General features: G+C 39.9%; 1 long non-coding RNA gene across 1 annotated transcript in view; it reads left to right on the forward strand.

Moving 5' to 3' along the window:
- LOC108435319 overlaps positions 1-15,757 on the forward strand; it is a 32,475-nt gene extending 16,718 nt beyond the window's left edge. Inside the window, exons 2-5 of the long non-coding RNA XR_005130468.1 lie at positions 12,366-12,433; positions 12,980-13,031; positions 13,407-13,495; positions 15,261-15,757. This is a non-coding gene — a long non-coding RNA (uncharacterized LOC108435319). The remainder of the gene's footprint in view (positions 1-12,365; positions 12,434-12,979; positions 13,032-13,406; positions 13,496-15,260) is intronic.
- Positions 15,758-19,654: the final 3,897 nt, after the last annotated feature.

Below are 19,654 nucleotides of genomic sequence, written 5' to 3' on the forward strand. Positions count from 1 at the left end.
CATTATACCAACAGTAAAATGTGGTGGTAGTGTGATGGTCTGGGGCTGTTTTGCTGCGTCAGGACCTGGAAGACTTGCTGTGATAAATGGAACTATGAATTCTGCTGTCTACCAAAAGATCCTGAAGGAGAATGTCCGACCATCTGTTCGTGAACTCAAGCTGAAACGAACTTGGGTTCTGCAGCAGGACAATGATCCTAAACACACCAGTCCACCACTGAATGGCTGAAGAAAAACAAAATGAAGACTTTGGAGTGGCCTAGCCAAAGTCCTGACCTGAATCCTATTGAGATGTTGTGGTATGACCTTAAAAAGGCCGTTCATGCTCGAAAACCCTCTAATGTAACTGAATTAGAACAATTCTGCAAAGATGAGTGGGCCAAAATTCCTCCAGAACGCTGCAAAAGACTCATTGCAAGTTATCGCAAACGCTTGGTTGCAGTTGTTGCTGCTAAGGGTGGCCCAACCAGTTATTAGGTTTAGGGGGCAATCACTTTTTCACACAGGGCCATGATGGTTTGGATTTTTTTTCTCCTTTAATAATAAACACCTTCATTTACAAATTGCATTTTGTGTTTACTTGTGTTGTCCTTGACTATTGTTCAAATTGGTTTGATGTTCTGAAACACTTAAGTGTGACAAACATGCAAAAAAACAGGAAATGAGGAAGGGGGCAAACACTTTTTCACACCACTGTAGTTGTTACTGAATGTTTAACAGTAAACAAGTTATTGAACTATTTTTTTTACTTGAACAAAGAATGGTTAATTTTCAAAAAATCTCTGCAAGTTTCCACTGTTTTGCAACCAGATTTTGATTCTGTGTAGTACACATATAATTCTACTAATCTAGAAGTTATTTTGTTAAATATAATTTCAGAGCTATTACCTACTTTTTTATATATTTTGACAATATATTTTCCCATTTTAATTTGTGTGAAACCTTTCTTAATATTCACTGCAGATATATAGAAAATTACATTTGTTAAATTATGTCATCATTTAATAATTTAATGAAAATAGCTAATTTTAATACTTTTTACTGGCTATAATATTGCATTGAGTGGTTTTATTTCATAGGTAGATTTTTGTACAATATTGACGTCAAGGTTTTTTCTCTGTGTGTAATACCTATTGAACCTGTGTTTCACTAGGTTCAGGAAAAGTTTTAATGGCTTGATTTGTTGATTTGTAGATTATTTTATTTTGCTCCTTGCATGGACACTTTTACTTATATACAGGAAAAGATGTTAAATCTTTTATGCTATTGGTTAGGGACTTCCCGAGTACATGTACTTGCACTGTCAGATGCAAGTACTCATACTTTAACAGTATAGCCACAACAGGGTGCAATATGTCAATTACACTGGTACCAACAATATTAGCAACAACAAAGACATTTTTGTGAGCATGTCACAGGGGCTGTCAAGCGGGCACCTTCCTTCGTCTGTGTCTCATGGAATTAAGCTCACAGTACCTCCATAAGGTTCAACAGTGATGTCTAGCACCCCAGACCGACCTCCCTCCATACTCGTGATGGGTTAGGACATGTCAATATCTGACACACAAAAACAGATATACCTCAAAATATGTAAAATCATTAATGAGAGACTTCCCCACAACAAGCACGTCTGAATGCCATCTGGCTTCTTCAGCTATACTGAAGGCCTATTTGCCATTGGCTTTAAGTGTGCTGCCTTCAGCCATTCTTATGCCCCATGGACTTGGTGGCTTTAAGTATGGCACTCACATAGTACTTGGGTACGTGTATTTCATGAAGAAGTCTGTTGTTGCAAGATATTTAGGAAGCTGGTTTGCAGGCATACTTTAACATATTTTACAAGCTATTCTGGATTTTGGCCTACCTACAGCCTACCTAGAGTATGGCATAGGTATAGCTGTAGAAGCCAGACCTCATAATGATCTTCAGCTTGTGTGTTTCATGAAACTCTCAAGGTGCAGTTCTTGTAATAATGTTGCTTCCAGAGGCAGTTTGGAACTCTGTGGTGAGTGGTGGAACACAGGAAAGGTCCATTTTATTTATTACACACTTGGTGAGTGCTTGATGAGTCTTCTGTTGTTCCTAGATGCCTCCTCTTCACAATAACTGCTACAACAGTACAACATAACAGTTCACAAGGGCTGAAATATCACAAACTGACTTGTGGCAAACATTGAATCCTATCCCAGTGTAGCCGGACTTGTGTGTGTGTGTGTCTCTTTCTAAGTTGACTTGGCCACGCCCCCTTGGAACCCTCTGCGTTGTGAAGCAGGATGAAACAACTGGACACACTCTGCCATACAGTTGAAATTTATTCTCTCTCTCTCTCCTGTACATGAAATGAGAGTAGCACAAAAGGATGTACAGCATGGAATGAGTCGTCTCTCACACACACAAGCAACTCTCCTCAGTGAGATTAACCGCGAACTAACGTATCCCAGTGATATTCGGTTTTTTTCTCTGTACATCAAATTTACAAAATATAAAATAGAGACTATAAAATATAGAATGACAAATATTTATATTTCTTTCACAGCAAAATGCTTGTAGCTATAAAATAAAATTCTACACAACACATTGCTCTGTTCACTTAAGAGAGACTTCCAAATATGGCATATTTCCTGGCTGAACATGAAACTTCATAAAACAAGACTAAACTAATCAAAAATAAACAATACAATAGCTGCAATTGAATAGTGAGCTGTTTCAGTACCTGTACATGAAATGAGAGTAGCACAAAAGGATGTACAGCATGGAATGAGTCGTCTCTCACACACACAAGCAACTGAGAGGAGAAAAGCACACCGTTTTTAGCTTAAGTGGTAGCTAGCTACTCATTACCTCATGAAGTATGCTGTTTGGGTTAAACTAGTCACTCTCTATACAAAACACTGCACACAAAACCATTAATATCTTCTCGGTACTGAAATACATTTAAACTAACCAATTCCAGTGCATTAAAAGTGCTTAAACAACTTTGGAACAGTTTTTCTTTTACGAGGAGCATAGTAAAACACCCACCTCTCCTCAGTGAGATTAACCGCGGACTGAGGAGAGAGGTGAATTGCGCCGATAGCGAGAACCCACGTAATTTCAAAATAAAAGTCTGCTTCTCAGCCCACAGTACACCCACCACATAGAGTGCATATACAACATAATTACATGAAGAACCATTTACTCAAATAATAAATGCAATTAGGGAGGGATTTTATGTGAAATAAGAATAAAAACAAACAATATCTTTTTATTTATTCGCATCCGCTACATTCACCTCCCCATGAATTTCACTAAAATCCTGATCAGTTGGCTCCAAGATCATTCTTATTTATTCACCTAGAACTTGTAATGTCCATTAACCCCAACTGACCAAACCGGCACAAGCTAAAGAAGAATCTAATTCTTCAGTAATTCAGCCATATGAGCTACCTGCCAAACAGGTCAAGATAAACCCAAGGGTGATCAAGCCTTAGATTTTTCCTGGAACTATATGATGCCTTGTACACCACATGAAAGCCTGGCCTTACTAATGTCTTGAAATTCAAGATTACAATGAATTTTAATAAACGGTTCAATAACTCATCAAAACAGTTTCAGAAAATATTAAGAAGTGACTGAGATCTCTTGCCGGCTATAGTAACAGAATCCTTAACATTAAAAGCTTTCTGAGCCATAGATTCAATCAGACGACTGACCTTTTTCACGACTCTACCTGTACGAGATCTGACAACATCCTGCGTGTCAATGTTATTTGGTGATATGTCAGTACTAACATGCACTGGTAGATCAGTAACATCTGAAATGCCTGTATCTGGAAAATCTACTGAATCAGAATTTTGGTCAGGAGACCCTGCACAAGTGTTATGTGAGGTGTTTCTATCCATTTCATCTTCTGTCTGTTCTTGAACACTGGGTTCATTATCCTCAGGATTCAGATCATCAGCTTCTGTTGTTGTGTCACCAAGGGTCATGAAACTCTGTGCATTAGCAGGATCATCAGGTACCCAGGCTTCAGTTGCATCATGTGAGTTTTCATGCTCAAGGGTCCCCACGGGGCTCAGATGACAGGTCTCATCCTCAGAACACTCAGCACCGAACTGGTCGTCATCCACTACACCCTCAACTGATTTCACAGGCAGAAAACTGATGTCCAAGACCAAATTGCGATGCACTACTCTCTGATTTCCGGCATCATCCGTCAGCTTGTACACATTAGTCTGAAGATTCCTGTCTTCCACCGTATAGACTTTTGGGTCCCACTTATCAGCGAGTTTCCGTTTCCCACGTTCTCCCTTGTTTGCAATAAGCACCTGGTCTCCTAGGTTAAGATGTGTTCCTTTGACTTTTCTGTTGTAACCTTCGGCTTGTTTCTGTTGCTCTTTAGCAGCATGTCTTTGCGCGATACTAGCTGCTTCATGAAGATATGACATGAGTGATTTCGCATAGCTACCATGATCGACGACCACAGGATCGTGCAACACCTGCTTGAACATTACATCGACAGGGAGTCTTGGGATGCGACCAAACATAAGCTGGAACGGGGCATACCCTGTTGTCTCGTGTACTGTCGCATTATATGCGAAGGTCAGAGTCTGAATTTGTTCAGGCCACTTATGCTTTTCTTGAAGGGGGAGTGCTCGCAACATGTTACCTAATGTACGGTTGAACCTTTCAGTCCCTCCATTACCCATGGGGTGGTAAGCAGTGGTGTGAGACTTGGAGACTCCTGACAATTTCAAAAGCTCAGCTAGAAGCGCACTCTCAAAATTCGCTCCCTGGTCTGTGTGAATTCGTTCTGGGAACCCGTAGACGCAAAATACATGATCCCACAACTTCTTGGCCACTTGCCTAGCAGTTTGATTCGAACATACAAAAGAATGGGCGAGCTTTGTGAAATGATCTGTTATAACAAGCACATCAACTGAATGTTGTTTGCGATCTTCCGCACTCCAGAAGTCTAGACAGACTAGCTCCATAGGGGCAGATGTCTTAACGCTTTCCAACGGGGCTCGAGCAGATGGCTCAGGTGTCTTGGCCAAGATGCACCGCTGGCAGTGCTTCACATACGATCTGACATTATGTTCCATTTTAGGCCAGAAAAATCGCTGACGTGCAAGGTGTAACGTCCTGGTTTGTCCCTGATGACCGGCAAGGTCATGTATTCCCCTCAAGGCCTTCTCCCGGAGACTTACAGGCATGATGAACTGGTGCTTTTTTTGTCTGCTAAGAGGATCTCTTATGACTCTGTAAAGTATGCCGTTTTGGACCCGCAGCCTTTCCAACTGCTTGAGTAGTACCAAGGCCATCACACTCAGGCCATTCTTTTCTCGTCTTATAGGCCGTCTCTTCTGGTTGACAAAAGGCATGATTTGTGCAATGCTAGGATCAGACTCTTGCCTGTGTTGGAGCTCCTCTAAGGTAAGACCAAACAGCTCATCGGATCCAGAGATTGTGAGGCTTTGGAGAGATTGGATGGCTTGTGAAGCTCTCAGCTCCGCTGTCATATCCCACTGCTCGTGTATATCCAAGCAAGCTTTGATAGTCGCACTATCACAAGGGAAACTCAAAGACGTTGGCATAGTGATGGGTCGGTGGCATTGTACTTTAAGATGGAAGGTATCTTGAATTCCATCTACGCTCATTCCTTCTGCCTCTGCAAGCAAGCAGTTATACGGTTCAGTAATAAGCCTACGACTGACCGTCTTCGTGAAAGGGTCTCTGCTCAGAGCATCAGCTACTGTATTCTTGCTACCAGGAATGTGTTTCAAATCGAATGCATATGGTGCCAGTTTGGACACCCATCGCTGTTCACAAGCGTCTAGCTTGGGCTTGGTCATTATATAAGTCAGGGGATTGTTATCGGTCCATACTGTAAATGTATGGCCCTTTAACCAGTGACTAAACTTCTCACAAACACTCCACTTGAGTGCTAGAAACTCTAGTCGATGAGCTGGATACCGTTTCTGAGACTTGGTCAATGACTTACTTGCGAACGCGATGGGACGAGCTTTTTCTTCACCAGCTGGTACCTGGGAAAGTACGGCTCCTAGACCATCCAAGGAAGCATCGATCGACAGAATCAATGGGCGTGAGAAATCTGGATGTGCAAGAACCACACTGTGCAGAAGACTTTCTTTCAGGTTGGACAGAGCGATATCACACTCAGAAGTCCAATCAGTAGGCTGCAATCTGCGAAATGTCCCTGCTTTCAGGTTTGCTTTGACCTTGCCCCTCCTTTTTTGTCCTGAAGTGAGTGCAAAAAGTGGCTTAGCCATTGCAGAGCAATTAGGGATAAAATGTTGGTAATAGAATACCATTCCGAGAAATGACTTGATCCTCTTTACTGAAGGAGTGTATCCATCTTCCTCCATCAAGTCAGCTCTGGACATCTTGGTGATGACTTCGACTTTCGATGGATCGAGCGAAACTCCATTGCTGTCTATGTAATGGCCAAGAAACCGCACTGAAGCCTGCATCAAATGACACTTCTTTGGGCTCAGTTTAAGATTATGTAGCCGCAGACGCAGGAACACAACTTCCAACCTCTTCAGCGATTCTTCCTCGTTTGGAGCGTACACGAGCAAATCGTCCAAGTAGCATAACAAGCTACTAAAGTTGAGGTCGCCAAAGATGCTTAGCATCATGCGCATAAACGAAGCTGGACTGTTCGACAGACCCTGCGGCATCCGGTTATATTCATGTAGACCTAGGGGAGTCGTGAATGCCGTATACTTTTTGTCTTCTTCAGCCATGGGGATGTTGTAAAAACCTGACGTCAAGTCCATGGTACTGAAGAAAACATTCCCGCCGAGTGCTGCCAAACAGTCCGCCTGGTGCGGAAGTGGATGTGCATCTTTGATGGTTCTGGCATTTAACCACCTAAAATCCGTACAGATTCTTAGGCTACCATCTTTCTTCCATACGAGAACAAGAGGGGAGGCATATTCACTCACCGATTTTCTAATTATCCCTTGTTCTTCCATCTCTGATAAGACTTGGCGCAGCTTCTGATAATGAGCAGGGGGTACACGGCGGTAAGGGAGTCGGAAAGGCCGCTCGTCCATGAGACGGATCCGGTGAACAAATCCTTTAGCTTCCCCACAGTCTAAAGGGTGTTTAGAGAAGATGTCATTATACTTCTCGAGTAGCTGAACCAGTCTCTCCTTACCTACCATGTCAGAGGAGCACGAGTCAATATCAATGTCGCCAAGCCCAACATCTTGCAACTGCCGCTTGAGGTCAGTGGAACCAATATGTAATGGCTGCCCCCCCCACAAAGCTGTTTCAACATGACTGACCCCTTGGAAACAGTCAAAGTCCTCGACAGCTAAACAGGGCGACACATCTGCCAGCTTGCTATTTCTCTTCAGAGTGACAGGATGGTCAGAAACGTTTGCAACCTTCATGGGGATCCACCCATCTCCCCACAGTGGCGTAACAGTACGTCCAACCATTATGTGTCGAGGCATGGTCTTGGTAGATGTGGGCTCCACCACAACTGTGCTTCCTGGAGACATAGGAACATTGCTCGGTAGTTTCCCCCACAGTAGGTATTCTTGCTTCGCCAGTAGTGTAACTGATTGTTGGAGCTTAACAGTTCCCACCTTGCTTGGTAGCTCATCGCCTTTCCATCGACATGTGTTTGCCATTAAGTCCAAAAATTTCTCACACTCAATAGAAGACTGCATACCTCCTCTGGAAATGAGGCGCCAGTAGTCGCCACTGACCTTCATTTGATGCATGAGGAATTTTATCACATTGGTTCCTAGGATGAGTTCATCTTTCTGACCTGGCACAACAAGAACAGGCACGAGACAGCTCTCTCCATACACTTTCAGCTCAACTTCGTACACGCATTTCGGCTTGGTCAATTTTCCTCCACATCCAACCAGAACGATCTCATGAGACAGCGATTTTGGTTCTGACAATGCATTTACATCTAGCATCTTTACTTCTGCCTCCTCGCTAAGAGTACATGCCATAGATCCTGAATCTATCATTCCCCGTAACTGGAATTTATCATTTATATTAACCGGTGCATAGAACAACTCATCAAATGGCTCAATCCTCTGGGTATTTTGCATTATAACTTTAGAACCTATTGGTGCTTGGGTGCATGCTGCCATATAACATTGTTCAAGGTCGTCACTTGCGAGGGGTTGTTCACCTTTGCCCACACTTTCCCCTCTTGAATGTGAGCTATCTAGTTTAAAGACTGAGACTCTGGAGAAGATTGTTGAGCAGCTCGATCAGCTGGGACGTTTGGGCAGTGTCTCTTGATATGCCCCTGCTGAAAGCAATTCAAACACAATCGATGTCGTCTGCAATGAGCAAGAGTGGAATGATCAGCAGATTTACATACTTTACATCGCTTTGCTGGTGACTGGGCCAGAGAGAATGAGCGATTTGCAATCTGATTGTTCTGCGACAGTGCACGGTCCAGAAGCCTTACAAGAGCTGTCATGCAGTTATCGTTGGCATGAGGAACAGGTGCAACAGCATTGTCGAGCCGTAAAGAAGTTTCTGCTGGGCAATTGCTGGCCGTCACAACATCTGGTTCGAAGCATTCAGCATGGGCTGCGGCATGCTTCATGTAACTGGGCCTTTTAGGTCTAGCTGGAAGCTGCTGTCTCAGCTCAGACTGATAACGGTCAAGATGTTCTTGTATTTCGCTTGCCGTCCATTTATCTGGTGCTTTAAACTTGAAAACAGCGGAGAGGGCAGGATCAGGACAATACTTAACAAACATCATAGCCACTTCATGACAAGGGTCCTCAATTTGCCTGCCAAGCCTTCTCAAGCCTTCTTCTGCTGTATCCACAGCCTTGTTCAGACGGACCCAATATTCAACGGGATCCTCTCCTGACACTGGTACCGTTCCATAAAAATCAGCTAAGGGCATGCATGAATATTTGACTTCACCATAGTGTTGCTTTAACACATCAAAGATAACCTTTGGGTTGTCAGTGGGTTTCAAAGTAGGATTACTGCGAAGTGCGATCTTTACTATGTCTTTAGCTTTGCCCATTAATTTAGATAGGATCTCTGAACACTGTTCAGCAAGCACTATGCCCCGTTTCCTTAAATAATTTTCCATGAGCTCTTCCCACTCACGTACAGTAAACCTGTCTGATTCGTCACCACGAAAGACTGGAGGCTCTTTTACATCAGACTGCATAACTAGCCTGACACCTGACAAATTCAGTGAATGTGGGTCTGTGATGGACTGGTTTGCTCCTGAGCCCTGGACTGACGTAGCTTTATCTATTTCTTCTTCTCTACTCTGTTTTTGCTGACCTGACATCAGAGTTTGGCCCACCTGATGAGCGATGTGTGTTATGAGATTATACAAAGCCGGATCATTCAGATCTGGGAGGGCTGAAAGCGACTGACTGGGGGCTTGGACAATAGGTTTGGCGAGTACCCGAGTAGAGCAAAATGCAGGTGAGGACATATCTACTCGCCTTACTCTTGAAACTGGCGTGAATGGTACCTCACTAAAAAATTTACCTCTGCCCAACCCAGAATTAGACATGTGCTCACTTGTGGGATAACCTTCGTTCTTTCCCAAATCAAATGCCATCTTGGATATTTCACTTAAACAATATTAACACTTGATACTTGAAATAAATCAGAAACAGTAAAATAAAAACAGAAAAAAAACAATAGTACTGTATGAACAAATTTTTTCTGAAAATTCCCTAATTGTCCTTTATACGTGTTGTGTCAATAGCCAACTTAGCTGTCACAGTCTTAGAGAAGACGCATGAAGAGCAGCGAGTAAACTCCCGGTGACCACGCAGACGCTGATCCACTGTGCAAAGATCCACTGTAGACTGATCTCGAGCAACTAGATCCGGGTCACGGCACCATTGTAGCCGGACTTGTGTGTGTGTGTGTCTCTTTCTAAGTTGACTTGGCCACGCCCCCTTGGAACCCTCTGCGTTGTGAAGCAGGATGAAACAACTGGACACACTCTGCCATACAGTTGAAATTTATTCTCTCTCTCTCTCCTGTACATGAAATGAGAGTAGCACAAAAGGATGTACAGCATGGAATGAGTCGTCTCTCACACACACAAGCAACTCTCCTCAGTGAGATTAACCGCGAACTAACGTATCCCAGTGATATTCGGTTTTTTTCTCTGTACATCAAATTTACAAAATATAAAATAGAGACTATAAAATATAGAATGACAAATATTTATATTTCTTTCACAGCAAAATGCTTGTAGCTATAAAATAAAATTCTACACAACACATTGCTCTGTTCACTTAAGAGAGACTTCCAAATATGGCATATTTCCTGGCTGAACATGAAACTTCATAAAACAAGACTAAACTAATCAAAAATAAACAATACAATAGCTGCAATTGAATAGTGAGCTGTTTCAGTACCTGTACATGAAATGAGAGTAGCACAAAAGGATGTACAGCATGGAATGAGTCGTCTCTCACACACACAAGCAACTGAGAGGAGAAAAGCACACCGTTTTTAGCTTAAGTGGTAGCTAGCTACTCATTACCTCATGAAGTATGCTGTTTGGGTTAAACTAGTCACTCTCTATACAAAACACTGCACACAAAACCATTAATATCTTCTCGGTACTGAAATACATTTAAACTAACCAATTCCAGTGCATTAAAAGTGCTTAAACAACTTTGGAACAGTTTTTCTTTTACGAGGAGCATAGTAAAACACCCACCTCTCCTCAGTGAGATTAACCGCGAACTGAGGAGTGAGGTGAATTGCGCCGATAGCGAGAACCCACGTAATTTCAAAATAAAAGTCTGCTTCTCAGCCCACAGTACACCCACCACATAGAGTGCATATACAACATAATTACATGAAGAACCATTTACTCAAATAATAAATGCAATTAGGGAGGGATTTTATGTGAAATAAGAATAAAAACAAACAATATCTTTTTATTTATTCGCATCCGCTACACCAGCAAACACACAGCGTTGTCACAACCTCATAATTAAATAACAGTGTCATACATTATGACTATACACTGTAAAAAGTGGGACTGGGGTTAATTAATATTGACCTAATAACTAATAGCAACATCTACATAATAAAAAGACTATGTTCAGTTAGAAATCAAACTGAGCTAAATCCAATAAATTTGAATGTTTTATTAATTGAATTTTACACAGTTTTGGTTTAATATAATTAGCTATGATACACCTCACACTCTATAAACACCGCACACTTCTGCCCAATGCATTCTTTGTTTCATGGACATCAGTGACCACACGTTTCAGGGATTGCAGTCCTTCAACTTCCCAAAGATCTTTTTAATTGTTGGTAGGAAACAAACAATTTCCAACTATGCAGATGTTGCCCTTTCTTTTAAGTTACTGAAGCTACCAAGCATGTCGAATTTCCTGTGCTGTAAGTAAAATTTAAGCTAGCAGCTTGCGACTGCATTTTAGTTTTGTTTATCACAGAAGCGTTGCCTGGACTTAAATTACAGATTTTACTATTAAGACTCTGAGATGTGTCGACAAAAGACATACTGAAAGATCCCACCCGTATTGAGGAGAACAGATTCCACCCGTATTGAGCTCCAAACCGTCACTAACGTTTCACCGCGGAGTCGATAACTGAGCGCCTAGAGCCGCTTCTGGAAACTTCGAAAGGATTTAAAATGCGTTTGGTGAATAAATTATGCGGTTATTTGACATAACAGCAGCTTTTCAATTCAATGTTTATTCTAACCTAATTCTGTAAATTGTGAATGTTGAATTCTTCATATGTCAAAACGAAAATAAGTATCACTTGCCAACAGTTAAGGTAGCTAGGTTAGCTAGTTCGCTAACGAGTCACCTCTTTTAATGTTAGCTGACTTTGCTCTCACAAAATATAAGGCACATTTTTAGCTAAATTAAAATGTTAAACTGTTAAAGTGAGACAGTTTCGAATTTATGGTAGAATAAATTAGTGTGTAGTTGTTAGCTAGCCAGTTACCTTAGCTACGTATGCACGAGCTAATATCTCTGCTGGACGACCCCTTCACTCCGGCTAACCTGTGTTGACCATGATGGGCTCAAATCCGAACGGGAGACGTCAAATGACTGACTGGTGTTAGACTGAAAAGCAGAAACTAGTTAGCTAGCTAGCGATGGTCAGTGATGTGTGGGGCTGTTAGCTTGGTGGCCAGCAGGGCATGTTCGATGCTTTTCTCACACTAGAGGATGAAAATAGAAATCTGAGGGAGAGATAACTGGTACAGTTAAAGCATTAACTTAATAAGGTCAACTGAACTTCTATTTGTGATTTTACATGCTAACGTTAACAATTTTATATCACACTAAAGTTTGTGAAATCTGTTTTTCTTCTCCTTATGTCCCTATTTTCAGGCTTAGCCATATCTTGTCTTCTTGCATTTACCTAGCACGTTTCCTTTACTACCACCAGCATTTCCCAGGTATGGAAGCAGCTTTTATTTACCTCTCTTTCTTTGCTATGTTGCTGTTTTGTTTACGCTCATTTTTCTACATTTGTAATTGTCCAAGATGAATATGTCTGTCTTTAATTGAAGTCAGTGTTTTAAACTTAATAGTTATTAGTATGTCTGTGTTTCTCATGACGGACTGTTGTCTGCCTGTAATAACATTTGGGAAAGAACAGTTTTGTGACGTTTTTAAATGTTTTCTCATGGAGGGTGCTTGTTGACTCAAGTACAGATGTTGACTGAATACCTTTTCACAAGTAATATTTAACCAAGAGTATTTCTGCTTTAACTCAAATTATCAACGCGTCTTACACAACAACTAAGCTTGGCTTCTTGCTGATCACCTACTCCAGAATAAGACGTAACAATATTTCTAAGCTGTAAAAGCAGCATGTTTACTGGATTTGAGAGGCTTGAATGCTTATAGAAATGCAGTTAGTCAACATAAATGTGCCTGTATCTGTTTCAGTTGTTTAAGCTGGTCTTTTAAACCTTTAGCAAATGTTTTATCTTTTACAGCCTTCCACTGCTACTTCACCTTCTCTGGTTCTCTGATCAGGAATTGTCCCAGGTACTTTAATTTATAGTATCTTTATGGTATTGCCCTTTGTAATATTATTATATTTTACACTAAATATTTTATTTAGTGTCTTTTAGCACAACACATTGTCAGTAATACATATTTTGATATGTATTCCTCACTTGCTTTGCTTTGCTGTTGCATGAAAACAATATAACTTTAAAGATTGTGTGCTATTGTAAAAGATATAGAGCAGGTTACTCTTACATTGTACTTTCTTGTATTGCTTTGCATATGTTTTTTTTGTTACTTTATAGATTTATTTTTTATTTTTTTACTGTTTGTTCAGAATTCTTTATCCTTATGTTTTGTATGGTGAGTATTTATTACTACTTTTGCTCACTTATTTCTTCATTTTACATGCAGCCATGAGGAATCCATCTTCACAAACTGCAAGTGACAAAGAAATTGACCAGAGACCTCCACATCTGTCAAGAGCTGAGTATATTTAACAGGTAGGATGCAGATGTTCATTCTCTCTCCCAAATATACTGTATGTATATGCTCACTGGCTATTTTTACAGTACTCCTGACTTACAGACTGGAGTCCATTTGTGTCTTTATATACAGTGCCCCCACGTTCCCTTTTTTACAGGGCCATCACAGAGCAGGTATTATTCATGAAACATTCTCAGCAGTGCAGTAACACTGGCATGGTGTTTGTGTGCTAGTGTGTGTTGTGCCGTTACGAGTGGATCAGACACAGCAGTGCTGCTGGAGTTTTTGAACACTGTGTCCGCTCGCTGTCCACTCTATTAGACACTCCTGCCTTGTCAGTCCACCTTGTAAATGTAAAGTCAGAGACATTAGCTCATCTGCTGCTGCACAGTTTGTGTTGGTCATCCTCTAGTCCTTCATCAGTGGTTAGTTCTTGGTCCAGTAGTGACAATGAGGTGATTAAAGTCTTACTGTATCTGGTACACTAGTACCACTTTTACTATGTCAGCAGTGCTGAGAATTAACCAGTAATACCTGCTTTTTTGTGGTCTGGGGGAGTCCTGATCATTGATGAATGATGTGAAAGGGGACTAAAAAAGTATGCAGAGAAAAAGATCAGCTACAATTTGTAATATAGAATGTGCAGACTACAGAGTGCAAATACATTCACCGGCCACTTTATTAGGTTCACCTTGCTAGTAAAAGGTTGGACCCCATTTTGCCTTCAGAACTGCCTTAATTCTTCGTGGCATACTTTCAACAATGTGTTGGAAACATTCCTCAGAGATTTTGGTTGGTTATTTGAGTTATTGTTGCCTTTCTATCATCTCAAACCTGCCCATTCACCTCTGACCTCTCACATCAACAAGGCCTTTTCGTCCAAACATCTGCTGCTTACTGGATATTTTCTCTTTTTCGGACCATTCTCTGTAAACTGTAGAGATGGTTGTGCATGAAAATCCCAGTAGATGAGCAGTTTCTGAAATACTCAGAAGAGCCCATCTGGCACCAACAACCATGCCACGTTCAAAGTCACTTAAATCCCGTTTCTTCCCCATTCTGATGCACGGTCTGCACTTCAGCAAGTTGTCTTGACCACCTCTACATGGCTAAATGCATCGAGTTACGGCCAAGTGATTGGCTGATTAGCTGTTTGTTTTTACAAGCAAGTGGCCAGTGAGTGTATTTATTTAATGGACCTGATTCCATTAAGAAATAGAATAGAATAGAACAATAGAAAAGTAAATAAATACAAGGCATTGCTGTTGTAGCTGTTACCTGCTATTCCACTCAATATGTCTGAATTGTGTGCAAGTTGTATATATTTTGTTTAGGCAGTTAATGGAATTGTTTCTAAAGGATTTCTGGTGTTCATTTATGCTTACAATGTTAACATGTGAGCTTTAAGATTGTTAGCTTTTCAAGACATGATACAGTATGTAGTGTCTTAATATATGATAATGCATGTTACTTTCTTAGAACAGTGGCAGATTGATTAATCAGCTGTGTTCACCTGTGTTGTACTTCTTCTCCTCTTTGCTTGAGACTAGAGACAAATGCTGATGATGTCATGGTGTTGAAATGTGTCCTTGTTTACTTTTCACTTCCAAAACTCTATCAGTTATAAAAGTGACCTGCAGAACTGTATTACTGAATGCTGGTTTCTCATATATTAATACTACATTGGAGCTCAGTTCAACAGCAGAAGGCCTTGCATTTATCTTTGTGTAGGCATCGTGCTCAAGCAAAGCATCTAACTTTTATTTTGTTTTTTGGCTACAGAGAGGGCCATGCAGGTCCCTAGTGAACTCCTGATGAACAACATGCAGAATTGGTGGCAGTATACACTTTAAGTTCCAGTAATCATCCAACATCATGTCCACGTGAGACTGTCCTATGTTGAGCACCTTCTTCGGTCAAGTCTAGACTCAGTGACTCATTCTTGATCAGCCAGGGCAAGTGGCTTATACTTTTTATGATCTTTATTCATTCCAATGTGGATTATCCTTAATATATATGAACACATGATGTTATTTCATCATCTTAACATAGCTTTGTGAGTATCCTGAACATTTTGTTGAATCATGCAAGAAAAATTCATCAATATTGTCTGTACCTTGAATTGTAATGGGTGTTTCTTTGTAAGTTAACATAAGCAGTTGTTGACTGTTAAATCTATGCTAATTGTAATTCCTAATGTGCTGTACTGCATTTTTTTGCAATGAAATTCTGGCAACTACAGCTACCAGTAATTCTCTGTAAAGTTGAACTTTGCAATAAAATACTGTAATGTGTCATGTGGTTGTACTGTGTTTATCACTGATATATTATTAACATAATTACAGCCTACCTGTTTTCAAAATAATTTACTGTATACAGATTTACAATATATGCTTTTTTAACAGTAATTAAACAGTCAACAGTTCTCAACAGAGAAATTTACGGTTGGCAAAAAAGCATACTGTAATGTCATACTTTTCCACTGTATATGTTTACTGTGAAGATCCGACAACCACAGCTGTAGTATAGTGTAGTAAATACAAACCAGTTTTCACCAGATATTTAGTAAATGTGAATACATTTTCAAAGTAATTAATTTGTTTGTAATTAAATAAATTTGTATTTACTCAGTATTTGTGGGCTACATGAAATAATAATGTAATACTATTACTAAATACAATACATTTTAACTTGTTTTTATTAACACTTAATTTTTTGCTTAAATTTAGTTCACTTATTTAATGCATTTTAGTCAAAGTTTAGGTAAGTAATATTGATTGTTATATTACGTGTCACTTGTTGCCATCATAGTAACCACTAGTTTTTAAAGTAACCATTAGTCACATTTTTTACAGTGTACCTATTGGCAATTTAGCAAAATTCCTTGCTCAACATAATGGAACTTAAAGGGTTCTAGGAGGTTGTGACAACTTACTGACAATGTTGCCACTATGTCGTCTCAATGTTAGATGTCACAACCTTTTGAGGAATTACATTTCAACGTTGTGGGCACCAAAACAATAGGTTGTCACAACGCAACTGTGTTTAAACATGCCACAAGTCACTGAGCTCTTGGGTACGACCTATTCTGCTGCCTAATGTCTGTTTGACTATTAAGACTACGTGACTATGTAGTTTATTTTAAACACCTTTTAGCAATGACAGGGTTGTTCCAATACTTTGACATTCGTTACCTATCTAGCTTAGGGAAATTTGGTAAGCAACTCCAGTTATGAACATTAATGTGTATGTGGATATGTTGTACCCGCAAAAGGTACAGAGAGGAGAAATAGGAGATAAGTAGCAATAAAGCTTCATTAAATTCTATAGAATGGGTCCAATATTACCTCATCACCACCACACTGCTGTTCCACAACCAACAATACCTAATGCTGAGTAACTTTACTTCGAAAATTAGGCAAGAGTGAGTAACATTGTCCTATTTAGGATATTAGAAACCTATATGTGAAACCTAGAAAAGATGATACAATGTCATGCAATAAGGGTTTAAGCCTTTCAGTATATGTATGAACATAATTATAGGCATAGGTCATGTAATAGATTCCACATATCAGATTTCAGTCATTTCAGAACCTTTCTTTATTCCAAAAAAAAACAATGTATTTCTATAACTATGCTCACATATGCATTTAAATAGAATACACATCCTTGTGATGCTGTAGATACTTGGAAGATGCCATCTAATGAACAGGTCCCTTCAGTTCGGGAAACAGGCTGTTAGAATTTTCCGTACAGCCCTATTCAAGTAGGATTAGTATTACCTGGGGACGTGCTGTAATTAAAATGATTTTGATTCAGCACAGAATTGATATGTTCATAGTTTTTAAAAGTTCGCCAAGTAATAATGCTGGAGTGAATTACTTCCTATAATTCACCAAACTCAGAGCTTTTCATTAATAGCAGACCTGCTCAAACCGACATCTCATCGTTTCAACATGGCGGATGCATGCACATATCAGCCCAGATAGGTAACAACAAATTGTGGCTTCTATGTATGTATTTTGATGGTTTTGCTTGGCGTAAATGTCTGCACGATGTTTTGATCCAGGCTATTTGTTGCAGTTTGGAGAAAGTACTTATAAGAATGTTTATCTTGTACAAATCGGCCATTCACAATGAAACTTAAGCAAAAATTACATTACTGAAGTTCTTCTGGTAAAACTAATCCAGTTCGAATAGGGCCAAACAGGTTCAGGTTCATCCAAATAAAGGAGAATTTTAATACTTATAAGATATTAAGGACAACATTTACAACCCCAATTCCAATGAAGTTGGGACGTTGTGTAAAACAAATAAAAACAGAATGTGATGATTTGCAAATCCTTTTCAACGTATATTCAATTGAATACACTACAAAGACAAGATAATTAATGTGAACAGGTTAATTGGAAACAGGTGAGTGTCATGACTGGGTATAAAGGGAGCATCCCTGAGTCGGATATTACCACTTGGGCTCAGGAACACTTCAGAAAACCACTGTCAGGGAACACAGTTTGTCGCTCCATCTACAAGTGCAAGTTAAAACTCTGCCATGCAAAGCGAAAGCCATATATCAACAACACCCAGAAACGCCGCCAGCTTCTCTGGGCCCGAGCTCATCTGAGATGGACTGACGCAAAGTGGAAAAGTGTCTGATGAGTCCACGTTTCAAATTGTCTTTGGAAATCACGGACGTTGTGTCCTCCGGGCCAAAGAGGAAAAGGACTGTCCGGATTTTTATCAGCACAAAGTTCAAAAGCCAGCATCTCTGATGGTATGGGGGTGTGTTAGTGCCCATGGCATGGGTAACTTGCTCATCTGTGAAGGCACCATTAATGCTGAAAGGTTTTGGAGCAACATATGCTGCCATCCAAGCAGCGTCTTTTTCAGGGATGTCCCTGCTTATGTCAGCAAGACAATGCCAAGCCACATTCTTCATGTGTTATAACAGCATGGCTTTGTAATAAAAGAGTGTGGGTACTAGACTGGCCTGCCTGCAGTCCAGACCTGTCTCCCATTGAAAATGTGTGGCGCATTATGAAGCGCAAAATACGGCAACGGAGACCCCGGACTGTCTCCGGGGAGCAACTGAAGTTGTACATCAAGAATGGGAAAGAATTCCCATTAATGTCCTCAGTTTCCAAACGCTTATTGAGTGTTGTTAAAAGGAAAGTTGATGTAACACAGTGGTAAACATGCCCCTGTCCCAACTTCTTTGAAACGTGTTGCAGGCATCAAATTCAAAATGAGTGAATATTTGCAAAAAACAATAAAGTTTATCCGTTTGAACATTAAATATCTTGTCTTTGTAGTGTATTCAATTGAATATAGGTTGAAAAGGATTTGCAAATCATTGTATTCTGTTTTTATTTATGTTTTACGCAACGTCCCAACTTCATTAGAATTGGGGTTGTAAGAATGTTGCTGGTTAAAACATTTAAGCTTTTTTGTCAGTGTTTTATAAACATGCTTGGGAAGAAAACATGCTTGATCAATGTTAATAACCCTTAATGGTATATTTACTGGAAGAATAATAGTACTCAAAAACTCAAATAAATAAGGTTTAAGCACAAAATGTATCATCAAAAATCTAAATCAAGAATCAAAAACAGACGACTTCTGCACAATCCAGAGACCCATATACAATATTGGCAGTGAATCACCATGTGGACATATAGCTGCTGACTACTTTAAGGCAATGTTGAGATATGAGGGAACATTGTACTTTGTACATTGCTACATTGTAAATTAATATGAAGCAACTATCTTTTTGCTACTCTGCCCTGGATCTTCATTATAGAGACATTACTGGTAAATATGTTCTATCTACCTCCTTGTCAATCCAATCTTTAATACTTTACTAGTCATTCAATTATCATTTTAATAGTAATTTAATACTACTTTAAGTCATTCCATTAGCCAGTGCAAGGCCATCAAAAACAAACTTTGCCTCATTTATTTTAATTAATAAAATTCTACATACTAGCCAGTTATATTCCAACTGAGTCTTTAATTATTAGTTCAAACCCTAGCCCATCTTTAAATTTCATCCTGTGTTGACAACAGTGGATGCCACCTTGTGTGCTGTATAATTTCTGCAAAGACGAAATGAATGTTTTTTTTCATAAAGTTTGAGAACCGCTGCTTAAACCTATTTATTTTTACAAAGATCTGCT

The sequence above is a fragment of the Pygocentrus nattereri genome, chromosome 7 (assembly GCF_015220715.1).
Source record: "Pygocentrus nattereri isolate fPygNat1 chromosome 7, fPygNat1.pri, whole genome shotgun sequence".
Taxonomy (NCBI): Eukaryota; Metazoa; Chordata; class Actinopteri; order Characiformes; family Serrasalmidae; genus Pygocentrus; species Pygocentrus nattereri.